The sequence below is a fragment of the Cupressus sempervirens genome, chromosome 2, assembly GCF_028749045.1.
Source record: "Cupressus sempervirens isolate cs-2001-9-10 chromosome 2, ASM2874904v1, whole genome shotgun sequence".
Classification (NCBI taxonomy): Eukaryota; Viridiplantae; Streptophyta; class Pinopsida; order Cupressales; family Cupressaceae; genus Cupressus; species Cupressus sempervirens.
In genome coordinates, this window is record NC_143119.1 from 14372424 (window position 1) to 14396184 (window position 23761).

Here is a 23761-nt window from a genome sequence, read left to right on the forward strand (position 1 = left end):
CAAAATATCAAACCCTATCTGAAACCTACTAGAAACCCTCAACCTAGGCAAGCAAACAAGAATAATTGATAACTTTTGATCTAGGATGAGTTAGATCATGAACCTTGTTGTATTTGAAAGTATATTGGATACACAAACTTTTGATTTGAAGGATTCATAGACACAAGCATGTTCCTCTCCATACCGGAGCACTATTCTTAAGGATTTTAGAGAAATGGTTGTTATTTTATTGATAAAACTGCCAAGTTACATCTCCTTGCCTACCAACCCCCTATAAGGTATTATTTAGGCACTCCCAATGGTTACACAAATTGTTTGATCATTTTGGAGTTTGTTTTTACAATGTTAGACAACTTTTGAGAAACTTTCTCGAAAGTTGCATGACAACTTTTAGAGCAACATTTTCCTAATTTGCAAAATTGCAAAACTAATGACCAAACTTGGTCCTAACATTAAACTAATGATCCAAAATGGATATAAAACCTTTAGAAAATGAAAAATCCTAGGGTTCTATGATTTTTAGGCCCATAGACCATTTTGACTATAGTTAGCCAAGGGCTTATGATTGTGACAACCTTGGAACTAGGCCTTACAATTTGATCTAGGTGCCTAATTAAGAACTCTAAGCACATTAAAGGGTTTAGGACTCTTAGGTTTTTTTTTTGTTAAGTTTAGAGTAGGTTATCCTACACCAAGGGGAAAGGAGAGTAAACACATTACCTCATCCAACTTCATGCTAGGAAGAAATGATAACATTGTCTGGCCAAATTACATGACAAGTAACAGTGACAAAATACCCTCAAATTTTAACTTCCTAAAGACTAAAAATATCTAGGAAACCAATTTGTCACCTAGTGTCATGCACATAGTACTTATGAAGAAGGTCTATAGGACCTGAAACATTCCATGAGAGAAATTCATGATAAAAAATCTTGCACGTTGTCTTTGTCTACCATAAAGGAGAAACTATTGTGCAAGAAGAAACTAGTTGTGAAGCTAGGAAAAAAATTTCCACTAGAAATGATTCTCCTCTTCTAAGAGTCACCATTGGGATTTTCTCCATAATGATTAGGTTGCAAGACCTTTGAAAAATCTTGGAAGCAATAATGGAAGATTCCTTTAGAGTGTAGACCTAAATAGGTTGAGAGAAACTCATAGATGCTATCATGCCCTCTCTAGTAGGGTTTGAAATAGATGGAGGTAAAAGAGGTACCAATGGCATGAGATGTATAGCTATTAAATTTGCTAGAATAATATCCAATGAAGGCTGGATAGAGGAATACACTGGTTGTTTCAAAAACACTAAAGTTTTAACCTTATGCACAATAGTTTCTTATTCATCTTTTTAAGTAGTCTTGACAATCTTAGCTTGCATCACCTTGGTGGGAGTCAACTTGCAAGGTGCAGGTAGTCCTTTATTTTATGCTCTGTCAATTAACACTAATAATAGGTTTTTGGCATATTCAAACAAAGAACTTTCTAATAAATGGTATGAGCCCTAATGTAGATGTCAAAATTTTCTTTGAGATCATGTGAAAGGTTGACTTCAATGCAAACTCTCCTTTGAGGCTGAGTGTTAAATTATATAGTTCCATGCACACCACCCTACCATGGGTTTGCACAATGGTTTGGAAAAATGAGCAACAAGGTATATGGAGACCTAAGAGCTTAACCCACATAGGGACTTTCAATTTTTTGTCATATAAGACAAAGAAGTTTCAAGACTAGCATTGGAAAACAAATAGTAAAGACCTAGCTATCCAAGGCCTGTAGTTAAAAAAAATATCAGTTTGGGAAGGGTTTGCAAATTGAAACAAGAAAAATCCCTTGGTGAGGCTTTGAACATGATGCAATAGCATCTTGGGTCTAAAAGCAATCTTGCATCAAACAAAAATATTTCATTTTAGTTGTTTTCAAATAAGGGTTGTTTGAATGCAGTGTTGATGTCTATGGAAGCTTTCTACTTAGTAAGTCAGTCATATGAGCTTGAAATGTCCTAATTTCAGAGGTGGATGTTCATCTTTGATATATTAGCCTACCAATTGAGGCTCATGTCCTTATCATGTGTATTCATGGATTTATTATAGATTTTTGGTGTACAATTTTGTTGCAAAATTTTTATGCACATCGTTAAAGGCCTAAATGTGCCCAAATGAGACCTAACAACTTAAGGGATAGGCACTTGCACTGATCCAAGCCTATAGATTAGAAGCTAAGGATTCTAAAAAGTGGTGATAATAGCCAATTGGAGCAATGGTTTGAGAGTTATGGTATTCTGAAGTTAGACTGACCAAAACATCCAAAGTAGATGTCAAAAATGTTTTTGGCCTAGTAGTTATGTACTGTTAGGGTCCATCAGCCCTAGGTATTAAGTTTGAGTGTCTAGAACCTTCTTGAGTGACATAATATTTCCTATTTAAGAAATGCCCAAATAATGTCTAGGACACCTTTGGGTGATAGTTTTAAACTTTGTCTCACAGTTTACTATAATGAAGGCACCCATGTGGGTTAGTATATTGTAATTCTAGATTTTGTAATTTCACATTTGCATGATAATAAGATACCCATATTTTACTCTAACAAATTGTCATTACTTCTTTATTTATGTTATATGTTTAAGTTATTAAGGGGAGCACCCTTCCTTAGAAAACCTTCAAGCCAAAACTCATGAAGAGTCTAGGCCTTCCCAACCCATTCTTTAAGCATGCTTTCAAGAAGAATCCTACCCATGAAATATCCTATCAAAGTATGCTTCTATATCTAGTCACAAGCATTATCAAAATCCTAAATGTTAAGAACAATATTAGGGGGAGACTTATCTTGTGAAACACTTTTAGAACAAACTTGTGAGGGCATTTGTTCAATGGATGTGTCATGAGCATCTATCATAACAACTCAACACAAGTATTAAGTACTAGGTTGAAGCTGGCTGGAGCCATCTTAAAAAAACCTTGATGTTCTTGCGATAAATGTAGTATGATAGGCACAGAAGGAGAATTGTACTACATGCAAAACCCTAGCCAAGAAACAACTTCAACTTCAAGACAAATTTGTTTAGCTTGTGGACCTTACTCTAGAGGATAATGAAAGAAACACCTAAAATTTAGTTTATTACATCCAAAAATATTTATAATTCATTATATCTATATTTGTTTATTTGTACTAATTTAAGCTTTTTAATTTTAATTTCTATAAAATTAATTATTTAGATCTTCAAAATTTATAATTTTAGTAAATCATATCTCTTTTTTCTATTTTGCATGTGGTATTTAATAAAAAAAATTTAGAAGTATATTATGTTTATAATAAATATTTAAATTTTGTCATCTAGATGGTTATAAAATTTAAGCTAAAAGGTTTTTTTTTAACATTAACATGCTTACACCACCACACTCCACCCTTTATGTCATTGCAGAATGTCTATCGATATTAACAATTTAATCGTGTACCAAATCTATCTATCATTTATGACAAGCTCATGAGAGCTCTTGTTTGAATGAAGAAATTTATAAAATCTTATTAGTTTTTAAAAAAATGTTAGAAATAAAATAACAATTGATAACAATACATTCCATGTTAAAATGTAAAGAAATATATTAATTTAAATATTTAATTTTTCAATTCAAAAGATTTTTTTCACATCGTTTGTTTAATGATTAAATTTTAGTTTTTCAATAATTTAGAGATAATTGATAATTTAATATTTAAAATATATATTAGAATAGTAATTAAAAGGAAAGAATGGATCTGGACTTTCGCATGCAAAAAATATTGAGATGTTGATTGGTAGAAATAGTTTTTTGGGCTAATGACATATGTGACTCTTGCTATTGAATATGGGAATTGGGCTTCGCTCCCTCAACTAGATGATTGTGGATGGAAAATACTGAAATAAAAAAGAATGTTAAAAGTAAACAAGAACAACTTAAGGATATTAGGAAATTGAGTCATGCACCTGCAAAACCTTGAGGAATTTTTTCTAAAATTGGTTCCTAGAAAATCCCAATCACTCACAAAAGATCATCAAAACCCTCCAAAAAAAGAGAAAAAGGTGAAATAAGACTGCCACTCATCAAAAAGTCACCCTTGGCTATTAGAATTCTCAATCTCAACATTTTTGGAAGTATAAATTGTAGGCACCTAAATCTGATTACATCAATAAGTAATCATATTTAGTCATATCCTAGGACATTATTGATTAAATATTTACTATTTAATTAATTAATCATCATCCCCTAGTTAATTAATTAACTAAATTAACTATAGTCCAATTGATAAAATCAAATGATCACCCAAAATTAATTTATCAATTAAATCCCTATTCCTCTATTAAATTGGATAAATCATTAAATCTATTCAATTTAATTTCATACTCCCATTTTCTTGAATAAAATATTTAATAAAATATCTAAAATCCAAAAGCCTTCCTAAACCTTATCCTAACCCCTAATCCAACCCATTCACCCATACTAAACTCACTTAGCCACCTAACTAACCCATCCCACCAAAGCCAAATCACTCAACACCTAAGCCCCCTTCTAAGCTAATCCTAAACCTCTTCTAATCATGTGCACACTCATAAACATGGGTTAAGACTTGCTAACCCAAGCTAAAGTCAAAAAATATCTTCCCCTCACCCTACAACATAAATGACCCTCAAATATCTCTTACACTCCTCTTAATGGCTCTTACATCCTCACTCATGACTCTTACATACTCAAGCACCCTCATCAAGCCTTTTGACCAACCCTTATCCTATCCTCTCACGCTCATCCTCCTTGTGACAAGTTTCACTAGCACAATCCTTGTGCTCCCTTTTGAGTGCATCTTGACCCTCCCTTACCATCTTGCCATCCTTGCATCTTGGCCCTCCATTCCTCCAACCCTTGGCCTATAAATTGAATCCTCTCCCTTCACTAAAAGAATCCACCTTCCATGCAAAGTTATAATGCTATTTTGAGAGCTCATAAACTACCAAAATACTATTATAATGGAAAAATCACTCCATGACTCCATTGTTGAAACCTTGTCTCATTCACTCCATCCATCCATCTAAGCTTGAGCTATACTTGTGAGCATACATACCTTAAATTAGGGACATAGCTTCGTCATCATAAGAAGCACTTGAAGAGTTTACCATCTTTGGTCTACTTTCCTCAAATTTGACTTTTTTGGTCCTATCTTAAGTGTTTTCCATGTTTAGTATGGTTAAAGCTTTAATTTAATACGTAGTTTTCATGTTACACTACTAAACTAGGTGATACATAAATTGAACACCAAGATACTAAGAGTGTGGAGGTGAATTAGGATCTTAAACAGTTGTGCTTTTCACAATAATGCATATACACATTCACTAATTGTCTTATACATTTAAAACTCATAAAAGTAAACTTGTTGTAACACATAGATCTAATCTATTACAAGCATGAAAATTAAACACATAACACAGTATTGAAATTTCATTACACCCTTGTTATGTGCCCTATTTTTTTAAATTTTTAGAAAATAAGTTTTATAAAAATTTCACAAGAAGATTGTTACCTTAAGGTTTTATTTTTACCCTTTTCCCATATTTATTTTAAGTCACTTTTCTAGAATTTAGAAACCCTTCATTGTAAACCTTGCCTTAACCATGGTTTCACATTTTTTATTTCCTTAATACTCTATGAAATGTTTTAACCACTGTGGTTTACTCTCATCAATCATTAATTTTTGAAAGATCAATGATGAGTGCTTTCCCACAACATGAATTTTCTCGACCTTTCGCAAATGTAGGCAAGTTCCTAATTTCCATGTAGCACTTGGTGATGCTAACCCTTTAATGCATCATAAATACTGGAGGATGTCAAAGCTTTTTAGAAGTTGTTAGGGGTTGTCAGAGCACATTAGAGTTTTCAAGTAGTTTCATTGGTCGAGCTGAGCAATGGGGTCACTCTTTTGTATTATGACATTGTACAGTCAATCTTTGAAAGATCTATAGTGGTCGTATTATCACTTCATGAAGATGTGAAAATTTTACCTAATGTGGTAAAGTGACCTAACAATACATGTATTCAGTGATGTCATGCGAGATGTTGAAGTAGTTAAAAGAGCACAAGATATATACATAGTTGATCTTGATAAGATCAACCAGAAGCACTTGTCTTCAATATGAACATGCTTAAAATTTAGTTGAAGAGCACATTCTTGCCACATGTACCAAGATGAGGTCATGCACCCCAAATTTGAAAAGGGTGATTGTATGATTAGTAGTTAGCAATTTTTTGAACATGTTGGAAAGGAGTAACAAATTTCATTGGTTGACCTTGCTAACTAGATTGATGAGGGTGTGATATTTGTGCATCATTGATCTTGAGAAGATCAATGAAAGGTGCTTCACCACAATATGAAAGTGATTGAACTTTAACCAAAGTAGTAAAATGCCTACTTTTCGTGTGGAAAAGTGGGGATAGTTACTCAAAAGGTTGTCTAGTCATGTTAGGGTGGAAAAGCATGGTGATATGAAATACAATGTTTGGTGGGATGATCTATGTGTTTGCTAAGTTGGAAAATGATTGTATCAATGGCCCATAGTTTTAAAGATGAAGTTATGAAGATAGAAGGATTGTTTACAATAGCCAATCTTTAGAAGATCAATGAACGATGCTTCATTGCTTTGTAATAGTGCTCAAACTTTATGAATTGCAAGAATTTACCCTATTGATGCATGGACAATTTAAAAAAGTGCCAATGCAATCATTTTGAGTCCAAAATGAATTGTTTGATTCTCCATGATCAACAAATGAAATTCAAATTTCATGGCATGATGCAAAATTTGACTATTAGAGAATTAATTATGATCAATGCTACTTTGTGCAAGCTTAAAATTATAGTAAAATTTGCAATTCTCCATTATTGAGCAATAAAAGTGTGGAATTCTTATAGTGCAAAGATTTTTAGAGGTCAAGGCATGATTTTTTCAAGGTTTTCAACATATTGCAAAGTGATTTATAGAGACAAAAAAACAACAAAAGGTGGGTAAGTTGTCTGAAACTTTTGAGAATTGATAACTTGTAATTGTACTAGGGTAAATTGCAAAAAATTCCTGCACACAAGAATTATTATGGAAAAGTAGATTACCTAACGAGGGAAGTTCAGAATGATTTTTTGGAAAAAATGCCACTTTCAATGAATGAATTAGCTAGGGGTAGAAAATTGATTCCAAAAAGCCCTAGGTTACTAGTTGGTGAGGGTTTCTATGAAAAAGAAAATTGGTTAAGAGATGCAGAGGTGTATATGGGAGGATTAGAGATTTTTAGAAAATGGTTTGTAGAAAGGAAATTGGATACTCTGATAAGTAATGTCTAGGAATTTGACATAGGTAAATTGATTGTCCCTAGAGTCTTCTTTGATGATGATCTACTGACAAACATGACAAATAAATATGATCCAATTACTAGAGTGATGAAGAACCATGTAGGAAATAACCTTTTTAGGGTTTCACCTTTTTAGGGTTTTATCTATACTAATTAGATAGGTTTTCAAGCTAAACCCTAATCATGTTATTCATGAAAAAATTGACATGCATGGTCTCCAAGCTAGATATGATGCAAAATGGATGTATCTAAGGGGAGGGCCATTACAACATCATTTTGTTAAAATTGGATCATTGCCCTTGGTTATAAAAACCACCCTCAAGCACTTCTTGACAAAATACTTTAACCCTAGTGCACATGCCTTATATTTCTCTCTTTACAAAATCTTTGGAATAGATGAATAAGATCAAATTCTAAGCTCTATTGTCCTCATCATTTCTCAGACTTTTAAATATGGATTGAGTTCAATTCTTAATTTTGTTACCTTCTTGGTTGAAGAAATTCATAATGGTTTAAATGGAATAGCAAAGCCTAAAGTTGACAAGCCCTTCTATTGGTATTCTATGTTAATGCATATTTGTTTATACAAAGGATTTACTTTTTTCTCCAAGGAGATGAAACTGGAATTAGAAAGAGATGGAGATAGACTGCCTATTTAGTTAAGGCATACATACATGACATGGGAGGTAATTGATGCCAACTTTGTCAGATTTGATAGATATTTTACTTGCAGGCTCATAATGTTGTTAGTAGGGGATAGCCCTAGGATACTAGAGTCTCTATTGGAGCTGATAAGACCAAAAGACCATGCTAAAGGACTATTGGTGAGCCATAATTGTGGTGATATTATTTTGTATCCTATTTCCACTATCTTCAAAGTTTATGGATTTTTGGGAAAACAACATGTGGTACCATACCAATGTTGACATTAAAATCAAGTTTTTTATTAGTGACAACACTTATTCAAATTTTGTATGGCTACCAAGCTTAACGAATAATCTGTAATGTTTGCCATGTACTTTAGTAGCCACTGACCATTACAGTTCATCCTGAGTAGTTCAGTGGTTACTGAGCTTTGTAGTTTCCACCAAGTTAGTAGTTTATGTCAAGAAAAGCCAATGTTAATTGAGTTGTATGAAGATTAGTGTCTACCAAGTGTAGTTGTGGTAAATAGGTAATGTAGTTTATACCGAGTTATATAGTATCTACCGAGTTACCAGTGTATACTGAGTTTGAGACTACATTGAAGTGATTAGTATGGATTGAGATTCTACTACTATCAAGTGCATGACGATGCCGAGTAATGAAAGTGGATGTCATGTATCAAAACTTCACCATGTCAATTTTCAGAACATGAGTATCTTCATATGGGCCAACTTTGTAATATTGGTGTTAACTTGTATAATGGACAACTTTGTAATTATGTGAATTGGATTGATATATGTAATGTATTGTATCATTTCAAATTATGATGATGATAGTCTATAATGATGTGAATGGAATGTAAGCATGCGAATATGAATTAGTAGCAAAGTAAGTGTATTGTAAGGTCATATCAAGAGTAGAAAATTCATATCTATCACATAAAGGTCATTAGCAATTCAAGGAATCTCTATCAAAAATTTAGTTGTAAGTCAAAGAACTAATATTTCATCCTAATAGGTGAACTAGGTTCAAATCCTTTATCAAGGTAGACTTAACAATATTTTGTTAAATCTATTTACTGAGTGCATACTTCATTGTATGTTTGTAAAACCTCTAAAAAGATGGACCTACCAGTCCTAATTGCTCCTAATAGGGTAGATCATCAAAAGTGATCAATGTAAGCCTTAACCAGCCAACTTTGTGCTATATTATTGAAGTTTTGTGGGTATCATCCCCACCCTAGTTTTACTTTCTATTTGGAAGGTTTTTGGGTCACCAAATATTGTGTTCAAAGTGTTATGAATGCTTTTATGATTTCAAATTTTATGCATACAATTAGATCAGATTTGATGAATCGAATGGTAATTGAATTATGTAATTATGATCTAAAATTTTCAAAGTTTTTGAGGTTACTAATTCACTCCTCCCCTCTCAGTAAACTAGGTAGTCTTGAATATTTCCAACAATTGGTATTAGAGCTTAGCGGTTTTCAAGATAAAGTTTGACAACTTGAGCAAATGTCAAGGACAATGGTTATATTCAGACTTGACAAAGCCATTGACAATGAAAAGCTAGATCAAGAGATGGCCATTATTCAACTCAAGAAAGAAAAGGAGCATCTTTCCCAATCTCTAAGAAGAAGGAAGGAACTTGTAGATCAGATGAATGACCATTAGTATACTGAAGAGAAGATTGAAGATTTTTTTGCTACAAGTAGTTTAGATGAAGCAAATGATACAATCAAAGAACTCCTAGAAAAGAATGGTCCCCTACAAGAAGAGGTAAGGAAATTAAAAAGAGAACAAGAAATTCAGTCAATAAGATTATGTCAAATCTTGGAGTAGAGAAATAAGGAAAAAGAAGATTTAGATGGAAAGAACAATGAAATTCAAAATCAATCCCTTCAGCAAGTAAACCTTATTGATAAACTCTCCAATGTGAATGAAGAAATCATGAGCCTAAGATCTGAAAATGAAAGGATAAGGAATGATCTAAACTCTAAAAGACAAATCAATGAAAGATTAAGGAATTATCTAAACTCTAAAAGAAAAATTAAAAAAAAAAGGTTTAGGAATGATCTAAAATTTGAAAAGTAACTCAATGAAAGGATAATGGAAACCCAAGTAGACATGGATCAATTGAATCAATAGAATGAGCAGAATCTCTATAGGAAAAAAGGTAAAGTAAGAATTGGATGCAAAGAAGAAGGTGAATCCTCTAAACAAGGTGCCCAAAAGAATCAAAAACCTACTTGTAAATACTATTGTAAGATAGGTCATACATCAAAAAAATGTTAGAGTAATGGAAAAGATAAATTTAATAGAAAATGCTATAATTGTAGTCAACATGGTCATAGGGCTAATGAATGCAAAGAGAAACCAAAAATTGAGGGAAAGTGTTAGAAATTCAAGAAACAAGGTCACAAGGTATTTGAATGTAGATCTAAGTCATTCAATCCAATAGAACAAATTGTAAAGGAAATATTTGGTTGGGACTATAATACTTGGTGTAGATGTCATTACTGTGGAGAACATGGACACATTGACATGAATTGTTTTAAACGTCACATGAGAAGAAATGATACTACCATAAGATGTTACACATGTATTGAAATCAATAATATAGCTAAGAATTACATGAATACATGTATAATTGAAGATGAAAAGAAAGCAAAAGAAGATAACATCAGGAAAAAAATGAGACAACAATGGATTCCTAGATCTATCGAGCAAGCTAGTACAAGCAATGATAGTTATGTCACTCAAGAAGTGGGTGACTCCACCATTTATAATTAAGTTCTTAAGGAAGAACTAGATCTAAATTATCAAGGCCATATCCTAATAGTTCCAATTGAAAGGAAGTAAAGATCCATAGTTGTATTCAAGATACAAAAGGATCATTAGTGAGATCGATAATAGCTATCACTGAATTGACTTCTCTATCACACAAGGTTATGTCACAAACTCTATTGAGAAAAGTTGGGAGCAACATGGACACATTTAGTTGCCAAGTTATAGAACCTTTATTGAGAAATCCATTCAAATAGTGGATGATAGGTTGTGACACACAATGTCATTATAGCTATCATCGTACAAAGCATTAATGAGGAAGCTTTGTCAACACAATAGGAAATCAACTTCATTTTCACTAAGAATTCAAGTATTATTGTGAATAGGGAAATTTGCAAAGCATCCAAGTGAGTTTGAGTAGAATTTGTAGTGAAGTTTTCAAAGATATCCTCAGCTTACCAAGTTATCCTAGCATCTAGTAGTAGCAAGGTGAGGAAAGGGTCTGAGATATTGGTGCAAGGTGTTGAATGAAAAGCCCCTAATTTTAAAATTGTGCCAGCAATTGCCAAAATCCTCAACCTGAATGGAGCATAGTCATAGATCCCACACAAGTTACTTGTCATAAATGATATCAAAACTCATTTTAAATGTGCAATTCAAGAGATAGGAACCCTAGAAATGGATAATACCTTAGGTGAAATTTGCATGTGAACAGAATTATCAAGCTTGAGCACAAACATCTAGAAGAAAAAGGTTTAACTTATATTCCTCATCTACCTAAAAGCTTCCAAATCAAATGGATTAGGTATATCCTAATCTGAGTTCACAACAATCAACTATGGATAGAGAAACTAGTGCTGATCACCAAGAAAATGATGCATCATATCATTGGTCTCCCCATGCTCACCAAAGCTAAAACCACTAAAACTATAGGTTGGCCTAAGCTACAAAAGAAAATCCTAGTTGAATGGGATCATAGATGAATGAAAATTAGTAGTATGACTAATATAAAACTTAAATTTGGCATCCATGTGATAGCACACAAGTTTTATAGTTCAAGCCGACTCAATAGTGTTTCATGCAAAGCAGTTGAATTGGCTTACAAGGTTGTGAAGAATAATCTATCATTTGATTTAGCAGAGTTTTTATTGAAATAACTAAATAAAAACATGGAAAGCATCAGAATATCCAAGAATAACCCATGTAAATTTGGTTCATTGTTGATATGTTTTATTTTTCTATGTTCAAAATTTTTTCCCTTCAAAAGGCATGATAGTATGGAGAAAATATGTGCTAGTTTTGTATCATATTATTGAATATATCATTGAAATGGGTGAAAATTTTGTCAATATTATGGATAAATACTTTGAAGTCTTCGAGGAAAAGATGAATAATAAATTTAGGATACTAAAGAAGTTGGTAGAAGCCTATAAGAATGATGTTTGTTTCATGGTAGACAGTGATATATTCTACATCTAGGCAATAAGGCCTAGAACTATGTGGGTGAAATATCTTCCATATGAGGTTAACATTGATGAGACTAAAGCTATCATTAAAGCCTTGGTGAATGAGCCTATTGATCCAAAGGCACTCTACTTTGGAACATATGATGAGGAAAAGGCAAGAATAGAACTTGAGATCAAGCTTCCATAGGTGGTAAAGAAAAGCAAGATGAGCATAGCAAAGCCGAAAAAATCCACACCTCTTATGTTTACTAAGGGTAAAGGAGAAGATATTAAAGAAATAGAGGATGAAGAGGAATTAGAAAAGGAAGAAGAGCTAGTAAGGAAGAAAGGTAAGGTGATCATCACCAAGCCATCAAAGCTATCCACTGTTGTGTTTACAAGGAGATCTAGGAAGAAAGAAGCTAAAGAATGCAGTGATGTAATCTTCAACTGACCTCCTCCTACATTTCAAGAAAGGATCAAGGTGCTAAGAGAAGGTGCTAGTTTGCCTAATTTTAAAGAACTCAAATATGAGACAAGGACTCCAGTAGAGCAAAAAGAAGTTGAAGATTTGGTCATGGATAAGATGGGAAAATGGAAATATTCTCCAGACTAGCTGGCATCATAGGTCCCTACAGTTTTGTTAGATAAGATCAAGGCAAGATGGAAGAACACACAACATACTATTAAAGACATATTTGCATAAACATTAAGATACTTGGTACCCACCTTGATTGATGTAGAAGTAAACAAGGCATTGAAAGACAATGAGAAAAAAATGACTCTTAAGTTCAATACTTGTCTAGTTTTGATGAAAGATATATAGTATGTAGTGAAGAATGCTACCAACACATGGAGAAATGTGTTCCATCTTCACAAATTGAGTAAGTATCCTATGGAAATCAAAGATGATGATGATGATAGTGACAAGGATGAAGACAATGATGAAGACTCCACTCAATTTGTATAGTTGATACAGTTGATTATTAGGAGCTAATGAAGGATTATGGAGAAGAAAAAGAGGAAGAAGCTATAGAGGAAGCCAAGGAACATGAAGAGGAGATCAACCCAATAAAGATAGATGTGACTATCATTGGCTCACTTCCTCACTCTCTAGAAAAACTTGCGACATCATCAAGCTTGGAGATAGCTTCAACAAGTTTGATTGTAACAACCATTGATACATCAAATGTCCAATCACTCTTTGCTACCTCTCAGCTCAACACATCACTAATAGAAGTGTCTATCACTTCATCTACTAACCACAACATCCTTCAGTCATTAAGTCATCATCAATAATGGATATAAAATATTCTACAATTTTGAGCTCCTTAGTAGAAAGTACATTTTTGAATTCTACACTTTTGGAAACTCTAGTTGTGAATGCTCCTATAAGTACTACATCATTTTTGGATTCAATAAGTGCTCCACTTAGTATTCCATCAGTAGGAATTGTACAAATTTTTATTGCTAGTCTAACAATTTCTACTATTATTTCTATTCTAGATTCCAAAGCATTATGTACAAGGATAGTCAAACCTAAGGTTCAATCGAGTATAAGATTTTTGAGCAAAGGAAAGGAGAAAGAAGAGGATATAGATTTGAATGAGGAGATTGAAATTACTAAATGGAACATGTATAATATTACTACAAATCAAATGCATATAGTGGGTGAACTTCTCCAAAAGAAGGTCAGGCAATAGAAACTCAGAGAAGAGAGAGATAGAGAGTATAAGATTATTGAGGATTCAAAGAACATTTTGACTAAGGCTATAGGTGTTGAAGTTGATACTTCTCAACAAATTTTGTTGCAATTAGAAGAGGCAATTACTAAGTTCAATGAAGATTCCAGTGATCAAGAGAAGTTGATTGAGAAAGCTAAAAAGAAATTTGATAACAAAGTGCTTGAACACATCGCTCAACAAATAGCTATCCAATAGGCAAATCTTTCTTCAATTTTGACAAGTCTTGAAACCTCTTACACAAATGTAATGTCACTTTTTGGAAAGTTTTGTGATGTTACCAAGTTTACAAAGGAGATAAAGAGTAAATTGCCTAAGATTGATAAAGATCTAATGGCTATTGTAAAGTAGTTGCAAATTGACTCCAGTTCAAGCTCTGCACATCATATGAAGATTAGATTCTTACTAGATATGTAGGTAGAGTTGTTGAGAGAAGAAGCAAGGATTTGGTCCATACTCATAGATATTCAGAATATGATCCTTATCATGGATACAATGTAGAAGCACATTATCTACTCCAAAACATTGATCCATGATCACAACTTCTCAATTATAGATCACATGATCAAATTCTCTACAGAGGTGCAAATTTCTCTTCAAACATGCAAAGTTTTGCAAGAAAAATAGAATAAGACCTTAACTCTCATTCTTAAGGTACATTTTGATTTTCTCTCACATTTTGGTGTCTCCATGTAAATAGGTTGTCTATAAATCTTTGGCATTACTATCAAAAAGGGGGAGAGAGACTTGTATATCTTAAGAGGGAGAGACATTGTATGTGCTAAGAGGAAGAAATTACATATTGGGAGAGACACTTAGTATGTTAATATGCTTGATATGATATGTATAATGTATGGGGGAGAATCATGCAAAGAGAAAGTGTATATAGTAGAATTACAAAGACAAATTTTGAAAAATCTCAAAAACAATATACCATACTAAGCTAGTATGACACTGTGATGTACATAAGTTTAGGCTAATAAGTGTTTTTGTCACTAATGCCAAAGGGGGAGATTTTTGGCATTTAGTCAAGATTTTCATTAGTGACAAATTTTATTCAGATTTTGTATGGCTACTAAGCTCAAGGAATAGTCTACAATGTTTGCCATGTACTTTAGTAGCCACCGAGCACTACAGTTCATCCCAAGTAGTTTAGTGGTTACCAAGATTTGTAGTTTCTACCAAGTTAGCCATTTATGTCAAGAAAAGCCAGTGTTAACCAAGTTGTATGAAGATTAGTGTCTAACAAGTGTAATCATGGTAAATAGGTAATGTAGTTATACTGAGTTATACAATATCTACCAAGTCCCCAATATATACTGAGTTTGAGACTACATTGAAGTGATTAGTATGGACCAAGTTTCTACTTCTACCGAGTGCATGATAATGTCTAGCAATGATAGTGGATGCTATTTATCAGAACTTCACCAAGTAAGTCTTTAGAACCAAAGTATCTTCATATGAGCCAACTTTGTAATATTGGTGTTAACTTTTATAATGGCTAACTTTGTAATTATGTGAATTGGATTGATATATATGTAATGTATTGTGTCATTTCCAATTATGATGATGATAGTGTGTAATTATTTGAATGGAGTGTAAGCATGTGAATGTGAATCAGTAGCAAAGTAAGTGTATTGTAAGGCTATATTAGGAGCAACAAAGTCATATCTATCACATAAAGGTGATCATTACTTCAAGGAATCTCTATCAGCAATTTAGTTGTAAGTCAGAGATGTACTATTTCATCCTAATAAGTGAACCAAGTTCAAATCCTTTACCAAGGTAGACTTAACAGTCTTTTCTCAAATCTCTTTATCAAGTGTATACTTTATTGTATGTTTGTAAAACCTCTAACAAGGTGGACCTAGTAGTCCTAATTGCTCCTAATAGGGTAGATTATCAGAAGTGATTAGTGTAAGCCTTAACTAGTCAACTTTATATTGCAAGATTAAAGTTTTTTGGATATCATACCCACCCCAATTTTACTTTCTATTTGGAAGGTTTTTGGGTCACAAAATATTGTGTTCAAAGTGTTATGAATGTTTTTATGATTTTAGTTTTTATGCATATAGTTAGATCAGATTTGATGAATCAAATGGTAATTGAATTATGTAATTAAGATCTAAATTTGTCAAAGTTTTTGAGGTTACTGATTCACCCCTCTACTCTCAGTAACCTAGCTAGTCTTAAATATTTCCAACAACCAAGTTCCTTTAAAAGTAGGAATTATTAAATTGTTATGGAAAATCAAATCAGTTGATGAGAGGGATTTAATTGGTAAATCTAAAGGTAATCTCTTTCTAATTATTACTGTTATTCATAATTTTGTTTTTGTCAAAAAGGGATGGAGAAACTTGGGAAAATTCTTAGATAAATACTAGATGGCTCAATCCCATGCCCACTTTTTTGACTCAGAAGGATTTTATGACCTCCTTAGAGAAAGTAGTAAAGCTAAGCATCAAAAGAAAATTGTATATTTTCCTAAGGACATAATTATAAATGGATTTCTCATTGCAAGAACAAGAGCTTAGAAAGCAAAAATGGATAGTTTATAGTAAAGTCCTGGATTTTATAAATGCTTTTGAACTTGATTATGATCCCCTATTAGATAGAAAGATTGGGGAATGAAAATAGATGTGTTAATGGATAATTTTTTTGGGATTATGCAAACCCTAAATGAGAAGAAAGAAATCATAAAAAAAGCATACCTAGACAGAGCTATCAAGGTGAAGAGAAAGCTGGCCAATAGACTAATTATGAAGCCAAGGCTATATACATTGAAAAAATGAGTTGGGTATGTGGTGGCCAAGAATATACAACATGTTCACCCATACAAGAGGCCAAGGTTTGAAAGTCCACTTGACACAAATGCTCCCAAGAAGCAGGGCTTAGAACATGGGCCATATTATCATGTGGGGAAATATTTTCCTACCAAGACTCCACTCAGAATAGATGATGAAGCATCTTTGAGAGAACAACTAAGGCCAATTAGAGGGGAAAGAGATATTGTGGTCACAATTGCTGACATTGAAGGAGGAGCACCTAAAGAGCCTTCGGTGCCATCTTTTGATCTTACAGTTTTAGATTATAAAGGTAAGGAAATAGACCCTATGATAGCACAGGCTACCCAAAAATTCATTTATGATGAATTTTTTGTAAAGACTAGAGATTTTTCCCAATTTTTGTGGAGAAAAAATATTGGTAATTTTAAAAATAAGTGCAAATTAATAAAAGTAAAGAAACCTAATAGATCTAAAATTGGAGAGGAAGTTAAAGTTAAATTCATGGAGGAATTTGCACAATTAACCCCTAAAAGGGGAGAGAGATTATTGAAAGAGTCAGGAGTCTTAATCTTGCCTAATGTAACATAACTAATTCTATGATTTTTTATTATGTTAGGAAGGAAAAGGATACATAGTTTAAAACTAAGGAAGAGAAATCATATAGGCACATAGTTAAAATACAACAATGATCACCGGGCATTGATGATATGGTCTATTGAAAAGAGGGACAAAACTAGGCTATAAGAAATTTCAAGTGCTAAGCATACAAGTAGACTCATGGTGCATACAATAGATAAGGTGGATAGTGAAAAGGTATATAAAATTACTATGAAGATGATGGACTTTGGGGTGTGGTTGCTGAGAAAGATAAAGATAAATTGTTGGAGCTCAATGCCAAGTCTGAAGAAATACTAAAGGCATGTGATGAGACAGGAAAAATAATACATCAATTGGCGGCTCAAGTAGCTCAAATGGATAAGCAACTAGGAAAAAGAAAAGTGGGAGAATAAAGCCAGCCCAAAATTAGTTATCCTTGCCTCCTTGTTGAACCATTCAAGTCAACTCCTTTGATAGAATTTCTTGATACTCCAAAAAGGCTAGAATTCTATATTACTGAAGAATTTAAGGAAGAAAAGAAAAAACTCTGGGCCTTATATTTTAAGCTAAATGATTTTTATGAAGATAAAATTAATAAAATAACCTTATATTTAGTAGATAAGATTGATTGGTCAACATTTCATGAATAGTTCGTAAAAATAATGAACATGTAGGATGAAATAAAAAGTGGTGAAGATGCTTTAAAACCCATCATTAGTAAGAAGGGTAATAGGAATAAAAATATTACCCTTTTGATGATTTTAGTTATTAGTTCTTCTTGTCCATATATAGAAAAGAATTTTGATGTGGCAAGTGATTTATCTAATTTTGATGAAAAAAGAGTTGTAGTACAAAAGAAAGTAATAATTTTTTCTTTTGAAATATCTTGTTGCAAATTTTGAGCTCTTTCCCCATGCACTTAAAAAGATAGATAACATGAAAGAAAAAAATAATGGAACAAAGAATTAGATGATTTATTATGTCACAGAATAAATGAGGTTATAAGTGAAAAAGGGTATTTGTTATGGGCAATGATAATTGAAGAGGTTGTTAAGGTTCAATTGTTTTATAACTCCATTAGAGAAGATTTTGCTGAAATTGATAATCTAGGAGATTTTGTGATTAAAAAAAAAGTGAGAGGTTTAGAATTTTGATTGGCTAGATCATACACTTTTTAATAAATGGATAGAAGATTTTGTATATTCAAAGTAGTTAGTAATTGAAGAAATTGATGATGAGGAAATGGGCCAAGATGAGATAGGTACAACTGATACATGTATTCAAGTAGAAGAAAATAAAGAAGAGCAACTAACTATAGTAACAGGCATAATGATCCAAAATGATGACATGACCATAGAAAAAATAGATGTAATTGGTGTTTTAGCTGTGCACGATGACATGGATGGAGATTCTTGAGTTGAAGTAACTCTACAAACATTTGAATCAGGTTCACCACATGCAACTTCATTCATTACACCATCTGAGGAATGCCAACAAATCTAAAACCAATCATGAACCTCTTAGTACAAAAACTATAATAGAAAGTGGCTTCTGCAAGAGAATATTTTGTAATCCTTTTCTATTACACTATTTTTTTGTCTTTTATGGCAGTAATATTGTATATATTTTTTGTCTTAAGGATAACTATCTATTTTTCTATGCTTGAAGCTCATTAGATCTCACATTATGTAAGTGAGATCCCAAGACTAGAGTGGGTGGCCCAATTTTTTATAACTTTGAGTTTTGTTAGTCTATTTCAATCCAGTCTTTCTTGATATCAACTCTTTGATGGATTTCCTCTACAAATTTTGAGAATACATTAATTTTTATTAATCATGGTGTCTTATTTTGATTTGTGTTGAGTGTTATTAAATGTTATATAATTATCAAAGAAGATTAATACAAAGTTGAACTTTCCCCATTATCTATTGTCTCCATTTTTAGTGGCTAGTTATTTTGAGGTTGTATACAAAATTTTTGTTTAGTCTAATGCAACTAGGATAAGTTGTATGTTAATTCACTATTTTTTTATTCAATGAATTCAGTAAATGATTTAATGAGTATGACAGGATCTCTAGGTATTAGGAAGGATTTATGTAAGAATGAGTTGTAGAGAGAATTGCTAATTATATTGATTGTAATGTCGTCAATTAGGTCAAGAAAATTGGATAGACTCTAAATCCCAATGGATGAGGAATTGATCAGCTATTTCAGTTAGCACATGAAAAGATCTTAGATAGATGTCAAGTAAACATCTAAAAATCAATATCAATTTTCTTTAAATGTATGAAGAATGTCATAGCTGGTCAACACTTGTTTACATTTAACCTCTGAATCTTAGTTGGTATTACCCAAGATTATTTGAGATCCAAGAAGAATTGTTACCAATCTATTGTAAGGGATGAATATTTTTGCAAAATGTCATGAAATGAATGAGATGTGAATATAGTATCAATTTGTGAGCTTTATTATCCCTCACGTGCACCAACATTGGTTTTGCAAAGCCTAAAGAGTAGAAAATCTTCTAGGATTTTGTTGAAGTTGGGTCTAGATCCGAAGAACATATAGCTATTTATAGGAATTAGCTAATCCTTAGGTTATTTTTATCTTAAACATCTTGGTATTAAGTTTTTTGATGCTTGGTAGTGTAAAAAGGCCAACATATCCTATGAGGGGTCTTCCCTATTAAAAGATTTTGTGACTATTAGGCCTCAACTTGTGAGAGGATTTTACACTTATAATAAAGTAAGGACTCTATTAGGAGATTTACATATATCTATTAAGACCACTTTTTAAAGATATTTACCTAGATTTGATTAGCTAAAACTGATCCAATACCCAACCCTCAATTTTCTCTATAAGAGGATTTTGAGTCTTCTCTTTGCAAATTGACTCTCTCCTAGATCTGATAAAAAATTTCTACCCCTTCACTACTCTAACTGTGTCACTTGCTCTATTAAGAAGTGTTGCCCCACTTTTTATTGTCTAACCCATTAGCAAAAGTGGGTACTTGTGTTTAAATGAAAAGAGAAAAGTCTTGGTTTTTTTAGTCTAGGTCTAAGTCCTTTTAGGTTAGGCGAGTCTCTTTCAAACTTTCCCTTTTCTCCCTTTCCTCATTCCTAACTAGGTGGTTTTTCATTTGGTCAAGTGATATTATGGGTAGCTTAGTGCCTAGTCTAATGGAGATTCATGTTACTAATTCAAAGATCAACTATAAGTTATATCTATTTATAGCTTATCACTATTTGAAAAACTGATGCTAGCAGAGATTTGGAAATCATCTTTTCCTCAACAAGTTTCTTGCCCATAAAGATGATTTCCCATAGAGAACACTAAATGATGCATGCACATCCAAGACATAAAAATATCAAGGCATACTATTGTAAATCAATGTTCATCTATGCTTATGACTTTGGTAAATAGTTCAGATTTGCTATGACCCTCATAATCGTCCTTGACAGAAAACTCAAAACTAACTTCTCCTCGACAAGTTTGGAATGAAAAAAAAAGTTAAGTGGTCCTCAAAAAAGTATTCACATCTCATTTAGACTTTTTTTACTTCAAGAGGGGTGATTCTCCAAAAGTCTAACTAAGAAAGAAAACATTAACAGAGAAGTGGAACCTATTTTCTCCTCAGTGAGTTTTCAACCTATGAGGATAGTTTCCCAAATTCTAAAGAAAATTAAGTTCATGATTAGATGGGATCTACAAGTCATGTTTAGAATGTCCCAAAATGATAACAAAGTGAACCTAACCATTATAGAAAATAAATAATAACGAAGATCTAACTTGGCAGACATTTTCCCACGAAGTACCCTAATGGTAACTTCCTAAAAGGAAAATGGAAAAGTAAGCTATGGAGATATAGAAAGTTACTTTTGAGCCCAAAAAAATAGTAAAAAGACCTCTAGATGTCCAATAAACCCACACATTTACTATTCAATGGAATCTCCTTAAATTCATTCCTGTGTTTCAAATTCTAAAGATCAACGGATGGATTGAGGATCCCATATATAGAAACATAAACAATTGAACAAACTACTGCTCTTTTTTTGAACTATTATTCTATTAATGTGCATAGCTTTTTGAAAAGCTAGTAATTGTTACATTAGCCATTCCTTTCACTTTCTCAATTCAAATTCATGGCAACCATGTTTATAGGTTTTGATGGATTGACTGGGACCAAATCCCAATTACAGAATTTCACAAGAACTTCTCTCCACTTCTATGACATAGAGGATTTTCAAAAGAGAGTAAAGTCTAAGTGGATTCATCTCATCATTGAGAAACTCTAAGGATACAAGTTGGTTGAAGCGACTAGTTTTGTTATTGTGGTTTAGGCCCTAGAGCTAACCTACAATTGCATACATCATTACAACCCAGAGACAAGGCAGATTGTGTTGCCTAATGATATAGTGTTGATTTCAATTGATAAGAAAACTATGGTCAATTTCCCCTATGTTCCAAAATGGGAATAATTCTTAGACTTAACCTTCAGGGGAGTCATTTCTATGTTCTCCACAGAAAAGATGATTCAGAGGAAAGAAATCATATAGACATGGTTTCAGAAACCACAGAGTGCTAAGAGTAAAATTCCTAAAACCTTGTTTAGAACCAACCTCAAACCATAGATTATTGATATTCTGGTTCTCTTACATAGGTTGAAAGGTGTGGTAGAAGATTTAAATTTCATTGAGCAATATTTCTTATTCGTACAAGTCATTTTCCCTCACAGTCAATATATTGATTGGGCTCATGATGTAAGCAAAATTTTGTCCAATGCTCTCCGTGTAACCAAATTTTATAATACATTATATATATCTTCTTTCCTCATCTATATGTTGGCCTCATTCCAATTATGGCTAGGCCTCCAAAGAGTAGGGAATTTCATTGATGATGTGAAATCTTATGAGTTTTTGTTAGAATTAATAATCTTTCTTTGGTTGTATTTATTTACTTATTGGGATAAACCAAGGTATCCCTTATGTATTATTTATTTTTCCTCTAGTCCACATGTACAAGACATGTCATTCTTGTCCTATTGTCCACTTGTGAGGACAACTCATTTTTGTATTTCCTTTAATAAGAAAAATAGATATTCCTCCTTAAGAGGAACTTGACACTTTGCACACACCTTTTATGAATGTGGCATTCATAGAAATGGAAGTTACACATGCAACTCCTTTCTCATCTCTTTAAAAGAGGTGCTTCTCTCTCTCATTTTCATCTAGTCTCCATTAGTCACATCAAATTTTTGATGCTATTGTAAATGAGCTATTTTGCTCCATTTCTTCTCTCTCTCTCTCTCTCATTCTTAGGCTTTTGCCTCATTCATAATACTCACAAATATTTTTCTTTGCTTTCCCCTTATCAAATCTTTGTCTCTTGTGTTGCTTCCTCTTTGGTATTGCTCCATTGATCTTGTATCACTTGTATGGTAAAACTCTTCTTGCTCTCTTGGATTAAATCTATTATTTCATGCTATTTCATTTTATTATATTTTATCATTTCAATCAATTTTTATTACATGGTATCAGAGCTACTAATCCTTGTTTTGAGCTTGTGTGAAGGGTTCATTAGAAGAGCTTGATATTGTGAAGATCTTGAAGTTTGAAATATTGAAAGTCTTATCTTATTCTTTTGCAGATTTTCTTCTTTTTTATTCATTCTAACCCTCTTTGGAAGGCTTACTGCCAAAGAGTTCTTCATTTTTTATTTTTTCTAACCTCCTTTGGAAGGCTTGCCGCCAAAGGATTCTTTATTTTTAATTTTTTTTTATTATATGTAACCCTATTTCTGTTGCAGGCTTTTTAAGTTTTTGAAATTTAAGTTTTTTTTTTCTATTTTTTGTTTTAGAAAGGAAACTACAGTAGTTCGTATTTTTCTTATATCTAATAATCTATGAACTAGGTTTGGTTGAAATTTTAACAACATTTAGAAAATAAAAAAATAAAAAAACCTTCTAAATTTCATTTGTATCAGAATAGTATTGCAAAAGTTATTATACTATATGTGCAGTGTTATTTGTTTTCCAAGTTTTAAGATAGCAGTTTGTATTTTTATGATATCTCTCAATCCGTGATCTGGGTTTGGCTGAAATTTGAACAACATTTAGAAGACATAAAAATAAGAAAACTCTTTAAATTTTATTGAAAATAGAGTTAAATTAAAAAATTTATCACTCTCTGTGTGTAACACATTTTTTTAATTTTTCAAATTTTTATTTTTCTTGTTTCTTCAATCTAACCAATGGTTTTGCAGGGAACATTTTAGTTTTTAATTTTGATTCTCTAAATCTCTTAATAATTATTTAACATTCTTGTGGATAATAAGTCTAACTTTTTTATTTCAAATCTATTATTTAAATTTTAAACATAATTTTTAAATCATGTCGACTTTAAT